The sequence below is a fragment of the Pteronotus mesoamericanus genome, unplaced genomic scaffold (genome assembly GCF_021234165.1).
Source record: "Pteronotus mesoamericanus isolate MK-2021 breed Mesoamerican mustached bat unplaced genomic scaffold, CSHL_Meso_final contig_58, whole genome shotgun sequence".
NCBI classification, from domain to species: Eukaryota; Metazoa; Chordata; class Mammalia; order Chiroptera; family Mormoopidae; genus Pteronotus; species Pteronotus mesoamericanus.
In genome coordinates this window covers 4248600-4256579 of record NW_026555205.1, presented here as the reverse complement: position 1 = coordinate 4256579, position 7980 = coordinate 4248600, and positions in this window count along the sequence as shown.

Here is a 7980-nt window from a genome sequence, read left to right as displayed (position 1 = left end):
TGAGAGCTGACTGGCCGTTTCAATGTCCCTCTGGTGCTAGTGCCTGTGGGCGCCCAGCCCTCCCTCTCGAGCCTCCACCGCACTTCTCACCCATTAGGATGTCTGAGAGTTGAATCCACTGTCTGTCCGCAGTTCTGTAGCTCCTCTCCCACTATCGTTCCATCTCTTCATTTTGTTTTTTAAGGAAAAAATTCTACAAACATTTCATCAAAAAATGGATAAAGAATACCAAAAAGTCATTTAAAAGTTATTTTAAAATAATAGAAATAGTCAAGAAATATACACAAACAAGTTTAGTTTCAACAAATAATAAAGGAACAATTAAAATAACACATCTTTGTCTCAGTCAGATAATAGGTATTAAAAATATTGGTAATATCAAGTATTTGTGATTGTAAAAGGAACTGAGTATTCAGACTCTTTTTCTTCATCTTCTTAAAGCAGTCCCTTTAGCATATTTTGCAATGCTGGTTTGGAGGAAGTGTATTCTTTTAGCTTTCTTTTGTCTGGGAAACTCCTTATTTCACCTTCCATTTGCATTGGGAGCTTTGCTGGGTAGAGCAGTCTTGGTTGCAGGCCTTTGCTTTTCATGACTTGTAATATTTCTTGCCATTCCCTTCTGGCTTGTAGCATTTCTGTTGTGAAATGAGCTGCTAGCCATAATGGGGCCCCCTTATATGTTACTACCTCTTACTTCCTTGCTGCCTTTAGGATTCTCTGTCTTTGATAATTTCCATTTTAATGATTTGTCTTGGAGTGGGCCTCATTGGGTTTCTCTTGAGTGGAATGGGACCCTCTGTGCCTCCTGGACTTGTGTGACATTTTCTCTCCTCAAATTATGGAAGTTTTCCATCATTAGTTTTTCAAACAGGTTCACTATCCCTTCCTTCTCTTCTTCTCTTTCTGCTATCCCTATTATACACATATCATGTTTCAGGTTGTGCTGTATTTCCTTTAACACCTCTTTCTGAGTCTTTTTTCATTTCTTGCTCTTTCTGGGAGCTTTTCTCTACTTTAACCTCCAGCTCACTGATTTGTTCCTCTGCTTCATCTAGCCTGCTTTTGATTCCTTCTACTGTGTTCTTCAATTCAGAAATTGTATTTTTCATTTCCTCTTGTCTCTTATTAATAGTTTCTATGTCCTTTTTCATGCTGATATAGTTTGCAATGTGTTCCTCATAGTTTTCCTGTAGCTTTTGCTAATTTTCTCTGAGCTCACTGAGCTCATTGAGCTTCCTTAGAACCGTTGTTTGGAACTCAATATCTGATAATTTACTTGCCTCTATTTCAGTTAGTTCTTTTCCTGGGGATTCCTCCTTTCTTTTCAATTGGGGCATATTTCTTTGTCTTCCCATTATTTGTGAGACTCCTCTTTTTGCTTCTCCTTCTTAAATTGATCTATCTTGATTTCCTGAGTTTGTGGCATGAACTTCTATGGTTGGAAACCACTGTTTGTTTGTTTTTTCTCTCTCTGGATCTGCCTCTGATGATGTCAGATGTTGAGCCTGTCTGATCTTAAGCAGTCTGTTCAAGACTTCCAGGATTCTACTCTTTGTGGCTGTCTCCTTCAGCTGTTAATCTAGTCACTCTGCACACAGCATGCTAACTTAGACAATGTTGGGTGGTGTGGAGTCTCTCCTGGAGGCAAGGTTATTGGGTCCTCTCACACTGCTGCTCAGGGGAGTGTTCTGTGCTTGAGCAAGATGACTGCTGCTGTATGGGGGAGGAGTCAGCACCAGGATCCTACCAGCTACTTTCTCAGTTCTCCCCTAAAACCTCCATTCCCAGTCTCTTCTCATGTCTCCAGACCACTCTTCTTCCCCTTTATCCAGGGATCTAGTATCTGGGGCTGCCATTCTGCATCAGCGGGTGGCTTAGACAGCACAGGGCAGAATGGAATCCCACATGGGGTTAGGGCATGGGTCTCTGATGGTGCTACCGCTCAGGGGATAGTCTCTGCCTAAGATGGCTGCTGCCACATGGGAGGTGAGTCAGCACCAAGATCCTGCTGTCCCCTCTCTCAGTTCTGTCTCCAAAGCCTCTGTCCTCAGTCTTTCCTCTGGCACTTCCAGCCCACTCTGCCCCTGCCTTTTCTGTAGACCAGGTTAAGTGACTGCAAACAAAAATTTATGCATTGACCCTTTAAATGGCTCTTTGCATCTCAGCCACCCGTCTCTGGCAGAGAGCAACCCTGTCGCTTTTCACAGCTGGCTGTTATCTGTGTACTTTTTGGGCTCTGTTGCTGTAAGCTGGAGATCTCCACTTATGGTTTAGACTCTGCTCTTCTCAGAGGCATGCAACTGACCATTTCAATAGTCCTCTGGTGCTGCCATCTGTGGCCATCCCACCTGCCTTCTTGAGTCTCTACTGCACTCCTCACCAGTTAGTTTGAGCTATAGCTGATTCTTTTGTCTCCGAGGTTACAAGGCTCCTCTCTCGCTATTGTTCAACAGTTGTTTTTTCCAGGAGATTTCTCCACAATTTATTTGTAATTCCAGGTTGGTCCTTGGAGGTGGTCAGTGTGACTTCCACTCACTCCTCCGCCATCTTGATTCTTCTCTAGATGAATTTTATTTATTTTACTTGCCTAATTACTCTTAATACGACTTTCAGTCTAATGTTGAATAGAAGTGAAAAAAAGTGTTTTATTTCTGCTTTTATGGGGAAAGGTTTTTATTTTTCATAATTGAATATGATGTTACCTTTTGGTATTTCATAAATGCCCTTTATCAGGTTAATGAAATCTCTTTCCATTCATAGTTTGTTGAGTGTTGTGTCATGACTGGCTGTTGAGTTTTGTCAAGTATTCTTTTCTCTTTTTATAAAGACAAACATAGTTTTTCCTTTTTTCCTGTTAATTTGATTTATTACATTGATTGATTTTATTGAAACAAGTTTACATTCCTGGGATAAATCTTACTTTTTCATGTTGTATAATCCTTTTAATATGTTGCTGGATTTAGTTTACTAGTATATTATTGAGGATTTTTGCATCTATATTCATAGCGGATATTGCTTTGCAGCTTTTCTTGTAATGTCTTAGTCTGGCTTTGTTAACAAAGAAATGTTGTATTCATAGAATAATATAGGAATCATTGTCATTATTTCTTGAGAGAGTTTAATGAAGATTATTTTTTATTCTTCTTTAAATGTTGCTAGAATTCATCTGTGAAATCATCTGTTGTTGAGATTTTCTTTCATATATTTTTGACTATTGATTCAGTCATTTTACTTGCTATTAGATCTGTTCAGAACTTCTATTGTATCTTCAGTCAGGTTTGATAGTTTGTGTGTTTGTGTAAATCTTAAAATTTCACCTCATTTATCTAATTTCTTGGTATACAAATTCATTTTTTTCTTATAGTCTTTTTATTTCAGTAAGGTTGGTATTGTCCCCAGTTTTGCTTCTAATTTTAGTAATTTGAGTCTTCTTTTCTTAGTCAATGTAAGTAAATATTGTTAATTTTCTTCACCTTTACAAAAAATAACTTTTGCTTTGGTTGACTTCCTGTATTGCTTTTCTACTATAGTTTCATCATTATCTCTTTTCTAACATTTATTATTTCCTTTCTTCTCCTATCTTTGGGTTTAATTTGTTCTTTTTCTAGTTCCTAAAATGTAAAATTAGATTATCAGTTGGAATTCTTTTTTTACATAAGTGTTTACAATATAAATGTCTTTTGGAGCATTTCTTTCATTATATTACATAAGTTTTGGTATGTTGCATTTTCATTTTCATTCTTCTCAAAGTATTTTCAATTTTTTTCTTGTGAATTTTTCTTTGATATTTTGGTTGTTTAAGTATTTGCTGTTTAATTTTTATATGTTTGTGAAATTTCCTGTTTGCCATCTATTTTTGACTTCTGCATCTCGTTTCATTCTATTGTGGTTGGCAAAGATACTTTGTGTGATTACAAGTTTTAAATTTATTGAGAATTATGGCATAAACTATGGTCTTTCTGTATAATGTTTCATGTGCACTTCAGAAAAAATGTTTATTCAGTTTTTCTTTTTTGGGTGGAGTGTCCTGCACATATTTGTTATATCTTGTAGACTTACAGTGTTATTCAAGTCCTTTATTTCTTTATTCATTTTTTGTTTCATTGTTCTACCCATTATTGAAAGTGGGGTATTGATGTCTCCAACTATTATTGTAGAACTGTTTATTTCTTTCTCCACCTCTTGAATCATAAAATTTGGGTCTCTTTTCTTTGGTGTATATATATGTTTATATTGTTATAGTTGTATCTTTTTGACGAATTTACCCTTTTATTAGCATATTATATCCTTCTTTGTGTTTGTAAGAATTTTTGACTTAAAATCTATTTTGTCTATGTTAATATAGTCACACCAAATCTCTTGTGGTAGCTATTGGCATAGAACACTTTTTCTATCCTTTCACATTCAGTGTTTGTATCTTTGGGGCTAAAGTGAAAATCTTGTAGACAACATGTGCTTGGATCATCCTTTTTCTTGAATATATTCCACTAATTTTTCTTTTAATTAGAGATTTTAATCCATTCATATTTAATGTAACTACTGACAAGAACTTATTTCTGACATGCTGCTATTCTTTTTATGTATATATTTTTAAAGATTCTATTTATTTATTTATTTATTTACTTACTTTTTGCATATGTGTTTTTATTTTTTTAATTTATAAATCATGTTTATTATATTATAGTTGTCTCAATTTTTACCCCTTTACCCCTCTCCACCCATCCTCCCCCCTCCCCCTTCTTCCACAGTTAATTCCCACTCTGTTGTCCATCGTACATGTTATTTGCCTAGTCCCTTCCTCTTATTTCCATCATTGTCCCTTTTCCCTATCCCCTCTGGTCACTTTCAGTCTGCTCCATGTTTCCATGTCTGTGGTTTATTTTGTTCATTAGTATATTTTGTTGAATAGAGTCCACTTATAGGTGAGATCATATGGTAATTGCCTTTCATCGACTGGCTTATTTCACTTAGCTTAATATTCTCCAGTTCCATACATGTTGTCACAAAAGGTAGGAGTTCCATCTCTCTCTCTCTCTCTCTCTCTCTCTCTCTTTCTTTCTTAAATGCAAATTGATTTTATTTTTAATGTCAAAGTTAATTATAAGATATTTAAAAAAACCTTTAAAACCATTATAAAGTCTCAGCAATTAAACATGACACCAGCACAGAAATAATCAAGTAGATCAATGAAATATAATGAACATTCTAGAGACAAACGTATATATTTGTCTAACAATATAATATATTATTAAGTTGATATTTCAAGTCAATGGATAAAATAAGGATTATTAAACAAATAAGGTGTGTGGACCACTATTACTTGAAATAAAACAAATATAGAGCCCTATTTCACACATTCTACAGGAAATATTCAGGTGAGTTAAACATCAATATGTAGAATCTAAGGAGTTTTAGGAGAAAGTAGAACTAATATTTTTCATGACCTGAAGTAAAATATTCAACCCCAGAAGCTATAAAGTAATTATTGACATGTATATTTTATTTCTTGTCCCTCAGTTCCTCAATTTGTACCTTTTTTGTGTTTGATTGAGTTTCCCTTTTGCCTTTGGTTTCTGTCTGGTAAAGGACAAGTATGGGAAAGTTATGCATGTATTCTTCATAGATGTATGAAATAATTATGAAATAAAAAACCCTCACCTCCCTCTATATTTCTCACCTTCTCTCATCAGCATACAAATCAAACTCCTTGGTTCCTACTCCACACTCCCATACTCATCCACTTATATTTAAAATCAACCCTTCCTTTTCCCCCACCCCCCTCTCTCCTTCCCTCTTGTCTCTGTTGGTTTCTTGCAAGGAACATATAGCAGGGACTCATGGACAAAACCAAAGGGGAAGAGTTGAGGGAGGGAGGGAGGGGGCAAGGGAAAGTGGTAGGCAGAGACAAATGAATTTGAAAAAATAAATAAATTAATTAAAAAAATTAAATAAAATCAACCATAAGTTCAAACTCAGTGGCTCTAAAATTGATTATACCTCCTCAGAAAACCCATTTTATTTTAATAAGTAGAATATATTAGGAATATCATTATCCTAGTTGTCCAGACTTAAGTTTATGTTGCTTTCTTCCTTCTCCATTTGTCCCCCACTTCCATAAACTCATTGAAGTTTATTGGCAATTCTTCCTTGTCATTTGCATTTGACAGTATTTCAGGGAAAATTTCAGGCAAATCTAATGGTTTGTGAAGATTCTTGGGGAAAAAAACATATGTTCCAGGAAGTGAAATAAAATAAAAGCAACTGTTATAAAGATTCCAAAGAGAAAGAGTGGCAAGAATAGTCAGGACAAGATTATGAAATTACATGAAATTATGTTAGGACTTGTTGCTATGCTAGAGTCTTTGAACTTTATCCTAAGAAAAATGAGAAGCCTTTGAAGAAGGAGAGTTTTATGACCAGCAACCCATGTTAGAAGGATCTGTGTATCTATGGAGAATAGGTTAGAGAGGAAGAAAATTACAGGCAGGAAGACTAACTAGTAGAGTATTGAAATAATATAGGAAAAAATAATGGTGGCATAGAATAAGACAGTCACAGTTAGAATGTAGAGAGGCAGACAGAATAATGAGATAGAAAATATAATCAACAAGATTTAGTGATGCATTGACTGTAGTGGGTGAGGAAAAAGGATTTGTCAAAGATAACTTCAAAATTTCTGGCTTGAACAACTAGGTAAATAGTGATAGTATATTACTGACATGGCAAAACTGAAGAGCGTGCATATTTGAAGGAAAGAATATAAGTTCAGTTAGAATTGTAAGAGTGTAAAATGATTGGGACACCTGAGGAAAAATATTAGAGAGAGTTGTTCATGCAAATCTTGAGCCCAAAAGAAAGGTTAGTTTGTTAACAAGATTTGGAAGTTTTCATCATATAGATGGTTTTTAAAGTCATGTGATTCAATGATATCACCTAGGTATCGATAGAGGAAGACAGAGGGCTGATTTGTGGAGTACTCCAGTCTTTATAGATCAGGCAGCTACCCAAGGAGATTGAAAGTACTAGAGAGATGGGAGAAAAATCAGAATGGTGTGATGTACCAACAGCAGTTGAGTATGGTTGTCAAGGGGTAAATATTTAAAGAGGGAGTAATCAACGTTGTATGATGCTACTGAGGAGGACAAAAAGACCAAGGGGGTTAATGAGATGAAGTCATGGATTCTTTGGTTTTAGTTAGAATGCACTGGACTGAAGAGTGAGAGATGGAAATGGTCAGCATAGAGAACTTCTTTAAGAGATTTGGCAGAAAAGAAGAAATGAATGAAGAGACTAGTTGGCGGAGCATACAGGGTTAAGTGAGGTTGGCTCCCCTTGTTTATTTTTAAGATAAGAATGCATTTAAAATGTTCAAATGCTGACAGGAAGGTGTGCCAATAGAAAAGGGCAGAAGGAGAAAGGAGGTAATCAATAGAGTGGGGACCCTCAAAAAGGAGCAGGATTATCCTTAGAGATGAGGGGGACATCTATTGTAACATAAATGAAGGAGGAAAAATATCACTGTGGATTCAGATAAGTTAGTCATATGTGGAAATATATTCTTGGGATAAGCTGGTTCCAGGACACTATTGCATCTGTTATGTATTACCGTATAACAAATTACACCAAGACTTACCAGGTTCCAACAATAAGCATTCATTATATCATACCATTTTTGAGAGTCAGGAATCTAAGAGTGGCTCACTTGGTGGGTATGGCTAAGGGTCCTTCAGAAGTTTGTTGACAAGATGTTGAGCAGGCTGTGGTCTTGTCCATGCTTTACTGGTGTTGGGGAACACTTTTCCAAATTCACTTACATGGTTTTTGGAATGCCATAGTTTCTCCTTGGCTGTTGGCTAAAAGCCTCTTTTACTTATCATATTGGTAAAACACTAGGATTCCTGAGTGTCATGACATGGCAGTTGGCTTCCCCTGATCAAGTGATCTAAAAAAGAATAGAGACAGAAACATAGAAAGAAGCCA